The 22,090-nt window shown below is 50.8% G+C and overlaps 1 protein-coding gene across 21 annotated transcripts in view; it reads right to left on the bottom strand.

The window, feature by feature from the left end:
- Positions 1–22,090, bottom strand: part of IKZF1 (IKAROS family zinc finger 1) — a 101,275-nt gene that overhangs the window by 54,499 nt on the left and 24,686 nt on the right. The gene's annotated exons all lie outside the window — the stretch shown is intronic.

Here is a 22,090-nt window from a genome sequence, read left to right as displayed (position 1 = left end):
GGGTTAAAAGGGTTTGGTGTCGACTGCTTCCAGGGTTTTGCTGCCGGGCAAGTAGATATGGAGGAAATACAGAACATTCTGAGATTAAAAACAGGAAATGGGTGAATTCATTGCCCCTTCTGGGAAATGATGAAATGAAATGTGTTTCAACCTTAAGGTGTAATCATGCAAAACTGCGTTTATCAAGGTTATTAAGACATATGATTTCTCATCAAGATAAATGACTTTTTAAAATTAAAAAAACCAAGGGGCGCCTGGGTGGCTCAGTCAGTTAAGCGTCTGGACTCTTGGTTTCGGCTCAGGTCATGATCTCTCGGTTTCGTGAGTTCGAGCCCTGTGTTGGGCTCTGCAATGACGGTGCAGAGCCTGCTTGGGCTTCTCTCTCTGCCCCTCCCAAAATAAATCAACTTAAACAAATAAATAAAATGTAAAAGCCCAACTAATATACAGGTTCAATCCACCCCACTCCCATAACATAAAACTACAAAGAGCTAGATGCTTGAGGATTTTCTAGTACTAGGCAATTAGACACGAAAGCAAGAAAGTCTCTAATGAACAATTGTGATGTGGTGAGTATCTCAGTGATCTCACATTGGAACTTATAAAGTTGAGAACTGGCTGTCTTTGTTCGGAGCTGTGCCACGTGAGCTGGATTAAACAATGAGAGGCATTGTGCTACAACCCCAACCCCTTATGCTAGAAAGCACAACTGTTTATTTTTAAAAGCAAGTCTTCAACAACAATCCAGGGAAGCCCACCGTGTCCTCTGCCTGCTGACGCCCAGTGGCACAGGCAGGGCCCACGGCGGCAGCACCGAAAACCCAGCGCGCGGGGATCGTGGCCCCAATCGCTCCGCGTGCCCACGGATGCCTTTTCGCAGACTAACACACACAGCGGTTGTACAAATCACACCAAAGATCTCCGTTTATGAGTAACCCATGCAAATGAGCGGCAACGAAAGAACAGAAAATGATGGGAAATCTGACAGCACACATGTTTTCACACTTCGATGACACATGTCTAACGGTTAAGAACGGAGGCAGTTATCTGCGTGTGATGTAAGGCCATCGTCAGAGTCTACTGGGGTAACATGCTATCGTGACCCAATAGACCTTGCCTCTGGCCTGCCTCCAAGCCCTGCCCGGGGGTTCTCTATCCAGCTGCCAAATCAGCCGTGAGCAAACCCTCGAAACCAGGAAGAAGGGCCAGGGCACGTATTGCTGGTGGGTTCACCCAGTTCCCAAATATGGCATCCGTGCCGTGCAAATTAACGGGATATGATAGTGGTAAGGAGGTATGGATGTTGCTGTCTTCTTGGGAAGCACAGACCTGCCTTGGTGGCTGCGCCCTGCAACAGAAGGCCTGAACCACTCCCCATGCATCCCAGGATCTCCCACCATGCTCCTCTGAGTAGGGGGCATCAGCATGTGGCCACATGGTCACTGACGGTGACTCAAATCCTGCCCCCGCCCCGGGACCACCCCCTTACTGCCACTGGTTCTCACACCTCTGCTCAGACACCTCAACAGGCCTGGGGGTCATTTCATTTGTTTCTCACATGGGTTCTTGAACCTAACTTTCGTATTGTCAAACTTGCTGCTTTCTGAACCAATGTGGAAAATAAATAGGATACGTTGTCTTGTTTCCAAAGCCTTGACTCAACCTTTGCCTGGAGGGTGCCCCTATCTGCCCACCTGATTTCCTACAGATTCTGTAACATAACTTAAAATATATGCATTAATGCCCTAAATGTGATTGGGTTTCAGGTAGGGAAAAACACGAAAGGCAAGAGGAGAAATGGTTGAAATCGGCATTCATTTGGGGGGATGCTATTCCCATGACTCCTCCCATTCCCCACACCCATGGCCATGACTGCCTATGGAACACATCCACTGAAGGCCTTCTCCAAGGTCAGCCCTGCTCCCAGAATCTCCCCTGAGCCCACTCAGAAACCCAGTTGCCATGGCACTTCCTTGGCCCTCAGTTGTGTCCCCCTAACCTGTCCCTTTCTCCCATTCATCTCTAAAATTCTACCTGTGCTTGAAGGGATAGAATACACGTCATGTCTTCTAAAATCCTAAATAAGTTCCATCAGGGGCGCCTGGGGGGCTCAGTTGGTCAAGCGTCCGACTTCGGCTCAGGTCACGATCTCGCAGTTCATGAGTTCGAGCCCTGCGTTGGGCTGTGTGCTGACCACTCTGAGCCTGGAACCTGCTTCGGATTCTGTGTCTCCCCCTCTCTCTGTTCCTCCCCCACTTGTGCTCTATTTCTGTCTCTCTCTCAAAAATAAATAAACATTAAATATAATTGAAAAAAAACCCACTGATTTTGCTCCTTCTCTGTGGGTTTTGGTACCTCCAACCACTGCAGCATTTTGTGTGTCCTGCTCCCTGAGGAAGTCCCCCCAGTGTGCCTCCCTCACACTCTTTGTTCCTCACAACGTGCTCAACAAATGTTCCAAGGATGGTCCAGCCTGGCTGGCAGATACCACAATCGAACTTTTCTACCAGTTTCCTAACGCCATTTAGAATTCCAGGATGTTTCATTATATCAGTCAACTAATATCACTCTTTGGATGGTAACAAAGATCATAAACACACAGGCTTCACATAAAAAATGGTAGCAACACAGCGCCCAAAGAACGCAAGACTTAGAATCAGAGAACTTGAGTTTACACGGGTCGTGTGATTTGTAGATCAGTGAATTGACCTCACTAATTTTATAACCAACCATGAGCTCAAGATGGAGTCCCAATGACCCCAAGTGCCCACTGCCATTTTAGACAGTCTGGGCACGGGACCTTCTTCACCTACAAAGCAGAGAAAGCGCTATGAGGACTAAGTTGGATAAGCCACGTCACCACCACCACTGTGCTCTACCTCCCTCCAATCCGTTATGAGTTAAGAGCAAAGGCTGTTAGCATCTTCAGCACATGAGTCTGGTGTGCTGTGTTCAACCACTGGGCACCATCGCTGCGTAAGATAGCAATCCGCTTATTGGAATTCTTTTGTACCGACTGTCTCCGGTTCTGTTTGCATTTATTTACTTTTTCTCATGTTTGTGTTCAGAAGAGCGGCCAGCTTTCCACCACACGCGGCACAGCCGTTGGTTCAATTTGCTCATCCCAGAAACAAAATGGTGCCCAGGCTCGGTTCTCCAGTGGGCGGAGCCTCGGAGTCGGTATGCTGTGACGTCCATGGTTTCGAACCCACCACGTTCTTGCTCTGATCTGGGTAGTGATGAGGAAGCAGCACCTCACAGAGGTGTTTTACTTCAAAGAGTGTGCCAAAAATAACTGTTCCTCAACGCACACATCCCACACTCATTTGTGTGTGCGTGTGAGAATTTTGCTAACAGCCAAGTTAGAGGGCATCTCATGAAATCACTTCTCAGCAATTCTTTCTCTTTTGTGGCTGGGACTCATATGCTCTTTTCCACGGGTTCTGAAAAGTCGGCCGTGTTGTTTCCAGGAACACCAAGTGAAGACTTCAAAGAATTCATTTTCCTGACCAACCAAACACAATCCACTTCTCTGCCTATTTACTACTACGAAAGGTGCGGCCCGCGGATGGGCAATTGGCAGATTTGTCTGAAACGGGAATTCTCGGGGAAGTGTCCCTGGCGTATCACAGGGAAATCTATCACAGGGATGTTCTTTGCTCTTCCTAAATAAAGAACATACTTCGCATTTTGATCATGGTAAACAACGTCCCTCCTTTTGATCTCCCGTCTGTCTGTGGAGCTTGGAATGTGAGCCTTCCTGACCCAAAATGCTGGCAGCGTGGGAGGGAAAATGCATGCACCACAGCAGCGTGACGTTGTCGGGCACAGACCCCGAGGACTTGTCTGAACCCTCACGGGGAGAGCCATCCAGGTCGCTGTCATTGTAAAGCACACTTTCTATCTGATTTCCCTTTTGCTTCAACTTCCTGAGAAATCTTTCTGTGTCTACGGCAGGCCACTCGCACCTGAAAGATCCAGGAAACGGTGACGCCACGCTGGACATTTACACTGAGCTTGGAAATCCTGGATGGAAGGGACAGACCCATTTGTCTGCAGGTAACATGATAACATTTCCATTTACAAAAGTAAAAATTAAACTCCATGAAAAGCCTGACGGACACAGGCGTGTGCAAGACTGGCTTTGCCTGGAATGAACCGATTCAAGACCATCCCGGTGGAAACAGTGGCATATGTTTCTGCTTTGATGCCTGGTGTGAGTTTTGCTCCTTTTAAAGAACTTGCAAAAACGTAGCTGGCAATGGCTGAGCCCCCCCATGTCAATTTCATCCTTTATTTTTTAAAGTTTTATTTATTTTTGAGCGTGGGGGAGGGGCAGAGAGACAGGAGGACAGAGGATCCGAAGCAGGCTGCACGCTGATAGCAGAGAGCCCAATGCGGGGCTCGAACTCACAACTGGGAGATCATGACCTGAGCCGAAGCTGGACGCTTAACCAACTGAGCCACCCAGGCGCCCCCCCCCGATTTCATTCTAATTAAAAAAAAACCCCACAGATTATCTAAATGATGAAAAGGAAAAAATAAAGGGGGGGTGGGTACGTTTTCAGGTGGGCTTCTCCCGAAGTTGCCGTAAGAGGAGCATCTTAAGGGAAGAAGCCGTCTTATTCATGGCTGTACCTACGTCTGGCATTCCAAGAACTTAGCAGGCTGACGGGAAGCACACCCCACTGAACAAGACAGTGATAAATGCCTGATCCTACTCTGAGATCCAAATATCCCGGGCAATGCCTCAGCAGTTATGTCCGAGAAACTCACGCACGCCTTCTGAGTTGACAGTTGACAGGGGTTGTGGCTGCACGCAAACTAACACAGCTGCCTGCGTGTAAACGCGTTGCATTTGGAGGAGCCGGGCCCTGTGCAAGGAAGGTTCTGTTCCCACTAGGCTCTCTGCCCTCCAGAACTAGAATATTCAAGTTCACAAACCTGGAAAATGTGTTTAATAGCCACGTTTTTACAGACCACGAGTCCCTCAGGACTACACAGCTTTCTTGCTACCTTCCATCACATCCCGAGGGCGAACGAAGCTTTGGACAAAGGTGAGCTCACCAGAGGCAGTGGCCAGGGCCGGCAGGGCCCTCTGGGTGCTGAGTCTGGGGAAGGACCTGGGCACCTAGCCAATGTCCGGGGAAGGGCAGGGGGACCCTCAAAGGAAGTGAAGCAAATGTAATATCGTGTTGATTTCATCCCACTTGGAGGGACCCAGGAAACGTTAGCCAGGAGGACGAGGTGTTAAGAGGGCTTAGCGTGGCTGCCTTCAGTGACCAGAAGGGCCCCCACAACTCACTGCCAGTGTGACTCTAGATACAAGCAGATTTGATTTCAGGACTTTGCTAATCATCAGCGTCTCCCTAAGGCTGTCCCGGGAGACATGCAAATGGGCTGGCCCTTTCCCCATCGACGATGCTGAAGGACTTATGTGCTGGGCTCCTGTTAGCTCAGTGGCCTTCCTTCTGGAATGCTTTATGGGAGGGGGTCCCACTGCACAGCAGAAGCCTGGCAGTGATCAAACGCACGGTGTGCGGCTGGCTCAGGGGGTGGCGGTTGGGGGGCGGAGGGAGGCATCAGAAGCTTTCCTAAATTTTCCTTGTTTCCTTCCCGTGCAGACAGAGGCTCTGAATCACCTTTCCACTCGGGGTACAGTGACCTAGCAGTCAGTGCACCTGACAAGAGCAGCCAGGAACTTTAATGCGTCAACCTGAATATTTTAGCAGATGTTCAAAACCGGGCAGAACTGTCTATGAGACAAGAAGATCGTTTATTCTAGATTTTATTTCTATAATTTTAAAAATTCCATTTATTTATTTATTTATTTATTTATTTATTTATTTATTTACTTATTTTGAGAGACAGAGAGAGACAGAGTGGGAGTGGAGGAGGGGCAGAGAGAAGAGGGAGACACAGAATCTGAAGCAGATTCCAGGCTCCGAGCTGCCAGCACGGAGCCCGACACGGGGCTCGAACCCACGAACCGTGAGATCATGACCTGAGCTGAAGTCGGATGCTCAACCGACTGAGCCACCCAGGCGCCCCTCTATAATTTTTTACTATTTTACTGTTTTCCTCTCTCTACTCAATCGTGTCCTTCCTGCTTGCCATGGAAGGTAAGCTCTCAGAGCCCGTGGGTTTTTTCTGTCTTGGTGGCCCCCGTGCCTGACAGGCTGCCTGGGACAAAGTGGGTACTTAGGAAGCATTTATCTTATGAACTGATCCTTGGGGCCACTCAGTCCCACCTCCAGCTTGTTCCCCTGCATTCTGGGATGCCGATGCCACTCGACACCTGGGCTAATCGCTTAGCTTCAAACCTACCATCCTATGTGGTGCCCGGGCTTCCTGGGGGTGTAGACAGTTTATTGCACGCCTTGCGGGAGCCAGTTCTCGTGCGGCCTGATGCCCATGACATCTAGTCTCTCAGCCTGTAACATGTTCAGTGATTGCACGTTAAAGACAATATGGCATTGAACAACATATCAGTAAGTACTCAGATTTATTTTTAGCTTTTAAGGCTGGATAGGATAGAATAAATTCTTAGTATACACCTATGAACATCTTGATAAGCTGATAACTCGGTATAGGACCCAGTAATTACTTCTGAGATCCCGAGATGCCGTTGATTCGGATTATTTGTCCCCTGAAGGGTGGACAGAGGGGGTTATCTTCGAAGACTCTAGACTGCAAGGCAAACCCTAATCTCACAGCAAAACTGAAAAGGCTCATTTCCCTCATCTTTTCCCATTTACGTTTGACTTAAATTTTTATTTTGTTTTCTTTTTGAGAGACGCAGAGCACGAGCAGGGGAGGGGCTGAGAAAGGGAAGCACAGAATCGGAAGCAGGCTCCAGGCTCCGAACTGTCAGCACAGAGCCCGACGCAGGGCTTGAACCCATGAACCGTGAGATCATGACCTGAGCTAAAGTTGGACACTTAACCGACTGAGCCACCCAAGCGCCCCTGACTTAAATTTTGAGATGACACGTCTTATTTTTCCCTCAGCTGTGAAGCAGGGCTCCCTTCCTTCTGCTAACTGTTTTTACTTGATGGTTACAACATTGGCTCTTTCAGCTCCCCCCCGAGATGACTTTCTATTTCTGCGGCCAGGCTCACGAAAAGACAGCCTGAAGAGGGTTTTCGCCATACACCGAACTTGGCGTTTCTGTAAGGTGGGATGTTGGTTATGTTTCTCCTTCCCCCCCCACACTGTGTTCTGTGACGGGGAAGAAACCGTAGGGGAAACGCTTACTTGCCTGTGAGGGTCTCGCAGTCTAGCTGAACCCCGTGGGCAGGTGCACAGTAGCCCCTCTCCCCCCCCCCCCGCCCCCGCCCAACCCCGGGCAGCTTACACCAGATGCTAAGCCTTGCACCACAGGTGTCTTTACGCTTTCTGTGCCTCTTGTGTCGAAAAAGTGAAAGAATTCTAGGCGTGCTTAGAGGAAGTTAGGTAAACATTCTGGGAGTTCTAAAATACGCTTCCTAGAGGGCAAAGAATGTGACTGCATGGGTTGGCCGTGTGTAAAGAGAAGGAGCTTCTAAACATGACCCAATGACATCATCAAGATCCACCGGAAGGGACAGAGACATGAACATGGAGGTTGGCAAAGGGCGTGGTCTGTCCGTCCGTCCGTCCATCCATCCATCTATCCATCTATCCATCCATCCGTGAGGAAATGCATATGGTAAACACGTGGCAAATTTTCATCCCTTCCAACCCACGTAGGTAGGTTAGCAGACTTTAAATTTTTTTTAATGTTTATTTATTTTTGAGAGAGAGAGAGTGCAAGCAGGGGAGGGGCAGAGAGAGAGAGAGACACAGAATCCGAAGCAGGCTCCAGGCCCCGAGCTGTCAGCACAGAGCCCGACACCCCTAAATAAACATCTTTTTAAATGTTTATTTATTTTTCAGAAGAGAGAGAGAGAGCGTGCGCACGAGTGTGTGATCAGGGAACCGGCAGAGAGAGAGAGAGAGGGAAACACAGAATCCGAAGCAGGCTCCAGGCTCCGAGCCGTCAGCACAGAGCCCGACGCGGGGCTCGAACCCATAAACTGTGCGATTATGACCTGAGCCGAAGTCGGAAGCTTAACAGACTGAGCCACCCAGGCGCCCCCAGGTTAACACACTTTTAAAACAGCACTTTCCACACTCTGCATTTAGGAAAACCGCAGGACGCATTCAGTGTGTTTTGCACATGAAGGTAGTGGGTGGTTAGTCTGCCCCGCATCACGGCTGCAGTGAGGCTGAGAGACCAGATTTAACCCAGACCTTCTGCTTCAAAACCTTCTACGATAAGCTAGACTCATCGTCCAGAGGAGTCCTTTTAGGGTGAACCTTTATGCCAGCCCTGAAAACAATTCTCACTGCTTTGCAATTAAAATTTGGTGGGTTTTTTTTTTAAGATTTTTTTTTTTTGAGAGAGAGAAAGCACAAGCAGGGGATGGGCGCGCAGAGAGAGAGAGAGAGAGAGAGAGAGAGAGAGAGAATCGTAAGCCACGTTGTCAGGGTAGAGCCCGATGTGGGGCTCCATCTCACGAACCAGTAGATCATGACCCGAGCTGAAATCAAGAGTCAGACGCCCAACCGACTTGAGCCGCCCAGACGCGCCCTAACTGATGGCAGGTAACCCCTGTCTAATTCGCTGAACAAGCAGCAAAAAGCAAGAGTTAGTGACCTGGAGACTCGTGTGGCTCTGACTCTCAGTTACCTACCACACAGGTGCATGGGACCCGAGGGTACCTGGGGTGGCCTTGCCTCTGGCCTCTTGAAATGGTCTATTCCTGGGCAAAAGGTTTCAGCCACTGCTCCCTGGACCCAAGGAACAGAATTCTAATGAAACTGTACCAAGATCAATGTTGAAAGAAAGGAAGGCAGGAAGGTCGGAAAGAGGGAAAGAGGGAAGGAAGGAAAGGAGAAAGGGAAGAAGAGGAAGAGAGAAGAAAAGAAAGGAGGAGGGAAGAAGGAAGGGGGGAAAAATTAAGAAAGAAGGAAAATAAAAAGGAAGGGAAGAAAGACAGAGAAGAAAACAAAAAGGATCACCAGATAGGAATAGGACAATCAGAGCCACAAGGCTGAATCTGTGACTCTGTGGGTCCTGGTGTGCTCAGGAAACACAGCAGCCACAGGAGGACACGCTGTCTCCCGAAATGCAGGCAGGACAGCAATTAGTAAGCATGTGGCGTCCTCGTACAGGAAGGCTGGGGTCTGGGCTGCACACAGCGAGGCAGGGTCGGGAGCCCGAGCACCCCCTGGCCGGACTCTCGGGACATGGGTGCTGAAGGGGGACATCAGGCTTCCCTACAGGCACATTGCTGCTGCCCTTCCTACTAAAAGAAATAAAAAAGCCTTCCCTTTACCACCTCTGCTCCCATCGCTTCATCAGGCTGCAGCAGTATCTTTTACGAAGTTATTGAGAAGCTTCATTGTCCCCAATTTTTGCAAACAATTTCACAGATGCGATGGTGTCTGTCTTGGAAGCTTTATGACTGTCCTCAAATGCTGTGCTCGTGGAATGTGCTTCAGGTCTATAAAGCAATTGCCTCGTTTCAAAAAGAAAAAAGAAAAAAGAAAAAAGAAACCCTCGAAACAAAAAGGACTGTATTTCTGTCTGTACGGAACTCAGTCACTCGGCTTTGGAAAACGAACTGGTTTCTGCACATTGACAGACTGCCCTGGTCTCATTATTTTAGAGAACTTCATGAGAGGCCGACCAGTCATCTCTAGTTAGGACAGAGCTGGGGCGCCTGGGTGGCTCAGTCGGTTGAGCGTCCGACTTCGGCTCAGGTGACGATGTCACAGTTCATCGGTTTGAGCCCCCGTGTCGGGCTCTGTGCTGACAGCTCAGAGCCTGGAATCTGCTTTGGATTCTGTGTCTCCCTCTCTTTCTGCCCCTCCCCTGCTTGCTTGCTCTCTCTCTCTCTCTCTCTCTCTCTCTCAAAAATAAATATTGAAAAAAAAAAGACAGAGCTACATAAAATAAACCAGACTGACATAAAAATTGGGCTGGACCTAGATTTTCTTTAAATCAAATGGGGCCCAACACGGAAGAGCCAAAACAAGCAAATTTTCACCTTAATTGGGGAGGACAATTGAGAAAACGTTTTGAAGAGAAAACTGACTTAAACGCTACTTTGGAGCGGTGATAAATGACCAGCTGTTGGCTAAATTTCAGCAAGGATCAATCTCAAAAGGTTTTCTATGACAGGTAGCACAGCCCTTTCCAGAACTCTGGACATCCAGCAGGTGGCCCCTGGCCAAGGTGGCTTCTGAGTGTTCAAAATGTGGCCACTGTGAATTGAGATGTGTCGTATGTGTAACACATACTGCGGTTCAGAGACTACGACCAAAGAACAGTCTAGTACTCACTAACGATGGCTTATGTCGAGTGCGTGTTCGAATAAGAATACTTGGGGTGTGCCCCGTCCAGTCAGGTAAATTAAAATGGATCTCTCCTGCGCCATTTTCATTTTGAATGAGTTTACTGGGAAATTGAGAATTATGGCTGTGGGTCTCACGCTGTTTTCATCGGACAGTGCTGCCCTAGCACATCTGATTCCTACATTTCACGAATACATTCCAGGGATGCGGGTTCTTACTCATCTGTGATACCCCTGTTCCCAGACAAGGACTGAGAGCTGGCACGTGTCAGAAGGCCCAGAGCCCGGCTGTCTGCCCAGGATCCAACTGGAAAGAGCCACACGGGACATCTAGAGAGTGTGCCTGTGTGCACGTGCTGTGTGTGCGTCCAGGGAAGCCTGATCTTAAGGATGAGTTTTTAGGAGACACCCCATCAGTAATAAAAAAAAAAAAACAGCCAGTGAGGGGTCCTGGCTGGCTCAGTCAGAAGAGCACACAGCTCTTGATCTCAGGGTCATGAGTTCGAGCCTCACACTAGGCATGGAGCCTACTTAAAAAAAAAAAACTGTAGAAACACCTACTGAAACAGGAAGACAAACACAGAACTTTTAATGCTGGCAGCTCCAAAGTTCAGCATGGGGACTGTTTTATTAGCGACAATGGCACTGCTTTGCAGTTGTGAGTCTAGGTAGTGTTTACAGTGACAAAATAACTCAGTTATCTTCCCGGGGTTAAAACCACTTCACTCAAAACCACAGCCTTCTCTACCGAGCGTGAATATCACCGAAGACAGATTCCCCTGTGACTCCAGGACGAAATAAGGGGTGGCCACACCAGAGAGTCGTTAATGGTCATTATGGAACACGAAGGCGCGAACCCAGGCCATCTGAGCGCTCTGGGGGCCCTGGCGGGGTTCTAGATCGCCCGCTGCACAGCGTGGCGATTGTGAAAGCAGGATGATTCTGCCGGGCTCCAAGAAGAAGAGACAAAAAAGAATCGTCGAGCCGCCTGCCGGGCCGTCATAAAAAAGTTCTTTTCCCATTTCTGCAGGATCTCGTTCTGAAAAAGAGAAGGGCCACCTTTGCCACGCGCTCTGCAGCAGGGAGCTGGCTGGAGGCCTTCCATCGATCGCACCCGCCCGGTGGGGAAAGACACCGGATGTTCAGGGCTTCACCGGAATCCTGCCCGGGTGATTTCAGTGGAAATCGACAGCCTGCAGCCACATCCCCTGTGGGGGAAATACTCTCCTGGCAGGCAGCCTTGCAGAGACACACCCAAGGCCCGCTGCTCAAAGGTCCCTGCAGCTTCCTCCCTCCCCTAAGTAGGGCACAGAGGGCTCTTTGGCTAATGGGACTGCAGCACCCAGCAGGTGCTTTGAGGCAGGAACTTGCAAAGAGCGTCCGCGGGGCTTGGGACAGTCGGGTTTGCCTCCGGTAATGTCCCCAGCTGCTTGCATATGGCCGAGCCCTTGCTGAGAAAGTGTCCCTACTGAAGCCACTGCACGCCCAAGGACAATGGAAGGGGTCAACCCCCAGATGTCTGTACAGACACCTCAGGGTTGTATGTAATCCAAGAGAGTCAGTCACCGAAACTTTCTTTTCAGAAGCCCAATCCCGAGTTTTGAAGGATTTGGTGAGGCTAGACGCTTTCCTGGAAAAAAGTCACTGTGATGCAGTCACCTATTCCTGTAACGTGGACAAGCCTTGCTTTGCGTTTGAAAGCGCTTAAGCCAAAGTAACAGCAAGAGGAATAAAAATATCTCATCGGTTAGGCACAGAAATGCTTTTTTTAAAAAAATATTTATTCGGGGCGCCTGGGTGGCGCAGTCGGTTGAGCGTCCGACTTCAGCCAGGTCACGATCTCGCGGTCTGTGAGTTCGAGCCCCGCGTCGGGCTCTGGGCTGATGGCTCGGAGCCTGGAGCCTGTTTCCGATTCTGTGTCTCCCTCTCTCTCTGCCCCTCCCCCGTTCATGCTCTGTCGCTCTCTGTCCCAAAAATAAAAATAAAAAAACGTTGAAAAAAAAATTAAAAAAAAAAAAAAGAAAAAAAAATATTTATTCATTTTTTTGACAGAGAGAGAGAGAGAGAGAGCGAGCGAGCAGGGGAGGGGCAGAGAGAGAGGGGGGACACACAGAATCCGAAACAGGCTCCAGGCTCCGAGCTGTCCACACAGAGCCCGACGCGGGGCTTGAACCCATGAACCGCGAGATCATGACCTGAGCTGAAGTCAGATGCTTAACCAACTGAATGCCCCACGGAAATGCTTTTCTAATCACACTCCCAGCAACAAAACCAGCATGCGAGGGGGGCATTCTGTGTATGAATACAAGAGAGGCCAGCTCCGTGTGACGTTTCCAGGCTGCGACCTCAACGGCAGAGTCACCCGGAACCAACCCTTTGGTTGGACGCACTCGTGTTTTCCCCTCACCCCTCTTCCATAACCCGCTCCACAAACACCGGCTCCTGTCCCCACAGCGCTCCACCAAAGCATCTCCTGCTTTCCAACGTCACTGCAGCTGGATGACATTAAAATAGAACTTAAGCCAGTGGCGCGCAGGTAAACCAGCTCTCAAAAAAGAAAAGGAAAAAAAAAAAAGCCCTAATTCGTAGCACTTGCCGATTTCTGTGGTGGAAATCCTTCCAACCGCAGCGGGCTTCAAGCTACCAACAGTTGAACCCGAGCCTGGAAGCTTCTCTGAGCCTCTAACAGTTGGTATATTCCCGCTGGCCCCGGCACACCACGAACTTGAACATACTTTCTAAGTTCCCTACGCGTCTGTCAACCGCGCCCTGCCCCGCCACCCCCAGATCCGAACAGGCTGAGGGTTTGAGCAGATCTGTGGTAACGCGTGCCCTGTAGTTTCTGCTTAGACTTGGAAGAACGCAGGGCTTATCTGGCAGGTACAGTAGCCTGGCCCCAACCACTGTTGAGCTGTGGAACCAGTAAGACGGCTTCCTGGGGCCGCCAGCCTCACTGAGCCTTTTCATCTAATTGAAATGGTTCTGTGGAAACTTTGCAAGGCAATGTTTAGGGCTCTGCTCTGCTTAAACCTTTCTACTTTTTGCATAAAAGGAGGGGAAGCTTGTTTTTTTTTTTTTTTTTTTTTTGAGTTATATTTACACTTCCCAAATCAGAAAATGTCCTAACCAGATAGGAGGACAGGTGGCGAGTGGTAACCACAACTCAAAACCTTTTTTTTTTTTTTTTTCCATTTCTTTCTGAAACCCCATATAGGAGGAAAGTTAACGAAATGTCGGTTGGTTGTTTTATGCCCAGAGCTCGGTATTCTTTCAACACAGATGGAACAGAGCAGAAAATGAAATTGGGACCGGACCACCTAGGACATAAAATGCTGTTGATCTATCTACCCTGGTGCACACGAATCTATTGCCTTGGGTAAATCGATTGGGTACGATGTGATCCTGAATTTGTCAGAATAAAATGAAGATAAACACCGATTTCTATTTGTGAAAGGAAACTTTTTTGTTGTTTGTTAAAAATTTTTCTTTAATGTTTATTATTGAGAGAGAGAGAGAGAGAGAGAGAGAGAGAGAGTGCAGGGGAGGAGCACAGAGAGAGAGGGAGACACAGAATCTGAAGCAGGCTCCAGGCTCTGAGCTGTCAGCACAGAGCCGAACGCAGGGCTCGAACTCACGGACCACGAGATCATGACCTGAGCCCAGATGAGACGCTTAACCAACTGAGCCACCCAGGCGCCCCCGCAACTTTTCAAAGTGAACATGCACTTTTGGAGACATGAAGCATGGTTGGAAACGCCAGGGGCAGAGTTCTCCAATCATCTGTGGCCCAGTTTTTCTACAGGAATTCCTTTTGCAAAAGAAATCCACAGTCAGGTTCCAGAACCTACTGACTACATTAATCAGCCCAAAGTTGCCCCAGTGAATGTGCTCAATTGTGTGGGATTGACGTGTTCAGGCTCGAGGGCAGGGCTTGAATCCAGGGGCTCGCCTGGGAAATGTGTGGAGACATTTATCGTCAGGTGTGACACCAGTGGCTCACATCCCCCAGTGGGAGGGACAGTCTCAGCCAAGGAAGGCGTCTCTGCCCCGAATACCAACTGTTGCCACTGAGAAACAGCGACCTAAAATAATCCACAGGGTGGACCCTGAATTCAGACAAAGCCTTTAATTCCTTCCCCTTCACCTCCTCTCTCTGGGGTCCTACCTGAGAGAGCAACTGCCTGTTCCCTGCACTCATTTGGTACACGCCCCGCAGGCCTACTCGGTGCATGGGAGGTCCAGGTGTTGGGGGTGCAGACTGAGCAAATCCCAGAGGAGTGCTTTCTTTCTGAGTGGTGGCAGGCAGTGCTGGGAACAACAGCAGGGTAGGGAGGTATGGACTGGCAATGCCATCCAGGGTGGGCTCAAGGAAGGCCCTCTTTTCCGGCGCTTCTGGATGGAGACTGAGGGCAGTGAGGGAGAAGGCCACGGGGAGCATGCTGCAGGCCTGGATGTGGCCAAGGCAGAGCCCAGGATGGCTCAGCCTACCTCCCCTGGGCCTCCCCTTGGGCTATTCTAGTGTAATCCTTCCTCTCCACCTGCTCCTTCCTATTGGCCTTCAAATATACATTCATATTCTCCTCCCTACAGATCAACCCGCAGGTAGGGCAGGCTTCCTACCCTCTGCTCACCAGTGCTCCCTGATGCTTGGGCTCAGGCCTCCGTCCTGCTGAGCTATTTTTAGGGATCCACCACTGATCTCCCAAAGGCCCCGTTCTCCAGCACTGCTCACCCTTCTCACCCTCGATATCACTTCTTCTCGTAGTGGCTTCTACACCATATTTCTCTCTAGAAATTTCACCTGAATCCAACAGCTCATTCTCTGCCTCCTTCCTTGCCTTCTCTCCTAGACAATAATATGCCTCCTTTACACCCATCCTGCCTTCCAGAAGGTTCCTTGGCTACCAACTGCCATCACACGTCTAGTTGACCCAACCCCCCATGTATTCCCATTCCGCTCAGTGGAATGACCGCCTTCCAGTCATCAAGGTGGAGGCTGCAGTCACCTCCTGCATGTTCCACACTGAGTGATGCACAAATATGGCGGCCACCACCCTGCCTCCTTCTGTTGCAGCCTTCACGCTCCGGCACAAATTGCGTCTCCCTGTCAACTGCCCCCAGGGCTCTCTCCAGCACACAGATCCGGCACGATCATCCCCCAGACTGTCACTCTGGGAGGGGTCCCATCCGAGCATCACGCCTCACTCCCAGGAGGAAGCCCCTTCACCCGCGCTCTTGCCTTCTACCCAGCCACCACTGTTCTTCAAGTCCAACGTGGCTCAGCTCTCCTACCTGCTCCAGCTTCTACTGGGGGAGTCCTCCCCAACCCTCCTCTCCCCTCCGCCCAGCTCAGTGAGGAGCAAGTCTTCCTTCCCTACATTTTTGTGCATCACTGTGGTGCATTTGGCCACGACCCCCGGTGCATTTGGCATCATGGCATCAGCTCGGCACAACGAAGGGCTCTGTCGGCATGAATGTTATTGAATGGGAGGTCCTAAGATCCGAGAAGCCGAGGTCTGAGCAAACAACTAAGCCAGCATCAATGGTATCTGCACAAATCCCAAAGTCAACCCAGCAGGGGAAGCCTCCCGTGGCGGCCGTGCTTTGGATCGTACCTTGAGAACCTCCGGGACGTTGTGGGCATTTATTCGTGCACACATGCAGTCCATACGGGCCCTCACTGGACAGTTCATAAGGGACAGGACAGCACAGAGCAGCACAGCAGCCCAACATCCCCACACACACACTCCTGACCGGTGCCCCTCCACGGAGGCAGCGTAACGCTCCCACATTGTCCAGTCCGGGCTGGACTCTTCCTTGTCCCCTGCTCTCGGCCTGGGAATCTAAGGGCCTGGCTAGACTGACCATGTCCTGCTCTCTCTGCCTCATTTCTTAAGGACGCTGGGCTTTGGGGGAGGTCACTCGTATTAGGGTCTCCCCGCAAAGTCGCCGGCCACGAGGTGTCACCGGCACACGCCTATCCATCCAGGTGCCGCAGAACATCTCACGGTGAGCCCGGTGGACGGAAAGATAGCGATTACCCGGCAGTGGCCTCTGTGGATGACCGTCCACCTGTGAGCCGCCTGGCCCGTGGTTTCCACATGACAGCGGTGGGCAGGGTGAGTCCTGTCAGCTCCCGGGGACGGGAACGGTGTGAATCCACCTGCCAGGGCCAGCAAGGAAGGACACAGCAGAGCCAGGGATGGAGTCCCAGCCCAGAGATGTTCCTCAGGGGAACTGTGAGTTCTTGTCAAACACCACACAGGAGACACACACACACTGCAGTTTCATTTTTTTCCAAGGAATGTTCTTCAACGCGTGTGGTCTGGTCCCGCCCGTCCCCAGGAAACACAGTAAAAAGATGATGCTGGCATCACACACAGTCACTCGCCCTCCTCCGGGGTGCCACAAGCCATGCATCCTGCGGAGACCCCCACGGAGCCTCAGCGCTCTGCACCGGCCAACGACACAGGGGTGACAAAAACACATTCCAACGGGAAGCAATGAACGTGTTCTATACCAGCCACTCTTCCGAAACCCTGAAAGTCTTGGGCGGGGGAGGCAAACCCACTTGCGTGAGGCCACCTCTCATGTTTGGGGAGATTCAGGAAAATGGGAGTCTTTCTGACTGCAATCATCAGGGCTTGGAAACGTCCTGGGGACAACACGTCCCTCTCAGGGAGGCGTTCCGAGATGGGGACGGTGAGCCACAGGGGAGTCGTGCAGAATCTTACGCTTTTGCACCATTGGAGCCATTGCACGGAACGCACGGCGAGGTGAACAAGAACCCAAGCGACAGGCTTTCAGTTTTGCCTCAAAGGACAATGAACCCCCCAAACCCAGCCAGCCAGCCACCAGGAGTCGTGCAAGCAGCTTCTGGCCTTGGGACTGCTTTCGCAAGGGTGTATCCCATCTGAAGGCGCTTGAGCTCGGCTGCAGCCAGCGCTCAGATGCTGTTAGATAATTTTCCTCCCTCACCAAACTGGGGTTTATCGGTTCAGAGGAGATGCATTTCACAGATAAAAACAACTTCCTCTAACTGCTGATTAGATAAGGAGGCATAGCATCCGTCCTCAAAAGCTGGCGCCCAATCTCCAATTAGACCAAAGCCACTGCTTTCTCTCTCCATCGGGAAAAACTCTCTTGCACCGTGTCCCCCTCTCCCCAGGCTGCCGAGAAGCCTTCCAGGCACGCAGCCACCTCTCTGCGCTGCCTTGGGATTCTGCCTAAACTTGAAAACAAAGGGTGAGATTGGGCACCCTGATGGACCAATTAAAAGCATGTGACTCTTCCAAATCTGTCCTCGAACTCATGACGCAGTGAAGGGATTTTTACTTTGCATACATCAAAAAAAAAAAAAAAAGAAAGAAAATTTATGTCTTCACCTCCTTGATCATTTTCCTGGATTCAAGGGAAAGGGGGAAAAAATCTAGAATTTTTTTCTCCTTTTTTTTTTTCTTTCCATTTTTGCCAGCGTGTGAAGCAGCAAACCGTGGTCCAAGGGACTCGATGGAAAGCCAGATTAGCTTCGAGAAGGCCACCTGGGGGGTGCAGAGCTGGGCTCCAAGCACCACCCTGGGACGTGACACACTGCCTACTGGAGAGAGGTCCTGAAACAAAGCACCGACCCTGGGGTGGGGTGGGTCACACAAGTGAGCAGTGCAAGAGAAACACCTTCCAGAAGGAAGCAGAGGCATGCGTAAATACACGTTCCCGCCCCACATTCAGGCCCAGAGTAACTGGAGAGTGACTGGACCCCCACGATCTGCTCATGTGGCCAAGCCCTCTGGGACAAGCCTTCAGCAACCCCCGTCAGTCTCCAGTCTTCGGCCTTCTACTGAGTCAACTGCTGTACGTTTGCTGACTGTCTTCCTCAGGGACAGCCATCTCTACTCCCATCTTTCTTCCCTGACTCTGGTTCCTCCCTTCCTCCTCTGCTCCGGCCCCCAGGCTTGCCTCCCTGCCAGCCCTCTCCATTCACAGGGGAGGGGCCTCCTCCATGCCCCGCACCTGCCTGGCAGGGAGCCAGCCTCCGACCCCAGGCCAGGGCCCCCCTCCAGGCCTGCACGCTCCCCCAAAGCACCCTAGGGCTTGAGGAGGACCCGTGCCTAACGTCGGGACTCGGAACCCTGTTCACGCGAGGGGAGGACAAGTCAGCAAAGAAGGAAGAGGCGAGGGGTCACTGAATAAAGGCGGAGAATAGGGAAGCTTGTAGTTTCTTTCCGAGCAAGGTTATCTATCTGCCTTGTTGGATGCTAATCCCTGCCATCATTCCTACGCGAGATGCCTTCAAAAGCCCCTAGAAGAAATCTCGAGCCCCAGTTTTCCACGTCTCTCGCCTGGCTGCCACGGTGAAGCGGGTACACGTCGGGTTGCCCGAAGCGGTCACTGAGTACACGCCCTGTGTTACGTGCTTTCACACACAACCACTTCAGAGAGGTGAGACTTCTCTCATTTTTAAAGAGACCACTTCAGAAGCAGAAGCTATCGTCCCATGAAGAAGATGACATCCCTCCCCGCCCGGAAGTTCTCCTCTGCGTCCAACTTCAATTCTCCAAGTTACATTTCACGTCTCTGTTTCCTCTTACTCGGGCCCAGAAGAAAATGGAGGCACGTAAGAGCTGTAGCCATACTCCTGTGACATCTGGTCCCCATCTCTCTCTCTCTGTCTCTTTAATCCAGGAGGCCATATTTCTACACGGTCCTCCAGGGTTCCTCCAACACTGGGTGAAGGAATGAAATGTAGAACCTCTGGGGCGCCTGGGTGGCTCAGTCGGTTAAGCACCTGACTCTTGGTTTTGGCTTAGGTCATGACCTCACATTTTATGAGTTCAAGCCCCACAGCGGGCTCCACCCTGACAGCACGGAGCCTGCTTGGGATTCTCTCTGCCTCTCTCAAAATAAATAAATAAACTTAAAACAGGTTTAAAAAAAAAAATTAGGGCTGCCACTTCTCTCCACCGGGCGGGGTTGGTTTCTACCACTCCCCACCGAATTGTCCGAGACTAGGGTTGAGATTCGACGTGTCTACCCCTGAAGGGCAACATTACTGGAAGCCACGGCCCATGGTCTCTCTTAAAGCAGACCTGCTAGGGGGCCATTATCGCCAAAGAGTTTGCACCTTTGGGGCATCTGGCCATTTGTCCGTCCACTTGGGTCGGGCAGTGGCCAGCACCCCCAAGCTCTCTTCTAATTCCTCTATTTGGGTTCTATTTTCAGTTTGCCTATTCCTTGGGTGAATTTTTTATTATTATCAATAAATTGTCCTTCTGTCCTCGGGGCCCCAAACGTTACCTGTTTTCTCTTTCCCTTCCCTCCAGCAGACCAGCCACAGGGCGGTCTTTCTGTCTCATCAATCTTTACAAGATCTGCTTTGCACAAATTGCTTCCTTTTTCAGCTTTTTAACTGTCCTTTTTACGTTCTGCCTTTGCCACTCCGTCTTCAGCAAAGTAGGTTTCTATTTTTTCATGTAACCCTGGAAGCCCTGGAAATGAGATGCGTTTCACCGCTGTTGCCTCTTGAAAATGAGGAAACAGGCTCCAAGGTGGTGAAAGTCTGGCCAGAGGCACACGGCCGGCCGCGAGAAAGGCTCGGCTTTGGACGTGAGAAGCATCCTCTCTGACTCTGCAGCCTTCCCCCTGCGCCACCGGCCCTCGCCACCCCTTGCCACTCCTTCTATGGGACCAGGGCTCAACAAAGACACTTCACTCCTTTGGTGAAGGGAGGGGCTGTTTCTCACTTCCTGTTGTCTGCCCTCCAACACCCCTCTGCTCTTCTGGCTTCTTCCCGTGGAGCTGATGACACAGGGCTTCAAACGCACCTCCCCCATCCTCCCATCTACAACCCCCCGGTTTTTTTTTCCCATCATCTCCTATTGCCACTTGCACACTTAATTTGTTTAACGCCACGTATGACAAGTCACTTCCGGAAACAACCTATCAGCACACGCTAATGCTAGTTGGCTTCCTACAAAAATCCTAAAGCATGGTTTCTAAAACTCAGATGCCGCGGAGAATAACCGACTGCCTCGATGCCTCCCTGCGCTTGGTCTTCTGGAATTCTCGCTCTGGCTAACTGCTCCTCAGACCCCTCCCCTCTTGCGCATTTGAGCGGCTTCCACGCCTCTGCATTTCTTGGCTTCCTGGCAGCGATCCATAACCGGCTTTGACCTCTAGCCCCTCCAGGGGAGCGCTGGCTCTCCGAAACGGCGTCTCGGCACCCCCCTTCAAATGGCTCTCCCTGCCCGGCCCTGTTACGGCTACAGCAACCACTCTTTACAAGCCAAGCCAGAGAGGCTTTCCAGGTGTCTTAAATTTTACAATTCTGGAATTCACCTGTCACAAACTTCATCCCAGTAGGAGAAGCAGATGAAAAAATCCTGTCGCACGTGGCAAGGGACCACTGGCGGGAGACCACAGGGAACTACGGACCAGCCCCAGTTCCACACCACACCTGCCCAGGGCACACTAGCCTCTAGAGCTCAAGCCTCAGCCGAGCAAACCAGCCTGGGAAGGAGTCAGGAGTGCCCGCCAGCGGCCTGGTGGCCTCGTACTAGGGAAAGGTCCCCAGCAACTGGAATCTGACAAGAGGTGCATCTAGAATATCGTGAAGGCACCTGTAAGGAGTGTGTATTGACCTATGCCAAGTAGATTCCATGCTGTCCTCTGCTCTCCGGGAATCAGCCAACTATCGGGGCAGCGGCGAAGAAAGCAGGGAGCGCTCACTGGTTAACCCACGACGACTTCAGAGTCCTGATGCTGATGTCTGGGCTCCGGGTTCATTGGAACGGTTGGTGGCAACGTAGCCACCTAATTTCCTCTGTGTCCCAGGTAGGTCAAGAGCACACTCCTGCCACAGTCCAAAGTGCAGAGAACAGTACCCACCTCACTGGCTGCTTCCAGGACGGGGCGGGGGGGGGGGGGCGGTGCGATGCAGGGCCGTCCCCAACATTAGCTATTCGGGTGCCATCTTTGTAAACATCATACATGTAAACATCATACATGTGTGCCACCACTGGCTTGAAATTTGGCTTTTTGATTTATGTCAATGTGTTTTCAAAGGAACTGCTTAGCTAGCACTGTATGTGATACACCAATATGACTTGATCTTAAAAATAAATGTGTCAACGACAAAGCAGCGGGCTCTTCTGTGTCCAAACTTTGGGAATCCCAGAAGTGATGTGGAAAATCCAGAACTGTTTCTCTTCCCACCCACTCCTCCACACCCAGTGGCCATAGTCTAATAGGAAAAATACGTCATAAATGTACTTGTTTCCTTGGTTCATCTCGAACGAATGGATTTGGCCACTATCCTTGTCTGTTTGCACCACGAATTGTGTAGCTATTTTTTTCTGTAAAAGAACCCTTATACCCAGAGTCTTCCTGGTCTCTAAGACACATGGAAATAACACAAAATGCGTTTCTTGGTTGCTACATCAGGATGTCCTATAGAAAGATAGCTGCGGTGGTTTCCAGAACCCCGAGACCTTCACACACATCGCCGTCCTCGGCTGTGGGTGCTTCCAGAGCCTCTCCACGTGGGATCCATGCCTCCTTGTTTCCACCTGCGTCCCCTACGTGACACTCTTTTGTGCAAATACATGGCTCTCAATATCACAGTTTTGTTTTTTTTTTTACTTCCAAAAAAGAAAGAGAAAATAGGTATTCTAGGGAACTGTTGACTCATTATCTCGTGAGAACATGGTATA

The sequence above is a fragment of the Felis catus genome, chromosome A2, assembly GCF_018350175.1.
Source record: "Felis catus isolate Fca126 chromosome A2, F.catus_Fca126_mat1.0, whole genome shotgun sequence".
NCBI lineage: Eukaryota > Metazoa > Chordata > Mammalia > Carnivora > Felidae > Felis > Felis catus.
This window is presented reverse-complemented; position numbering and strand designations above follow the sequence as displayed.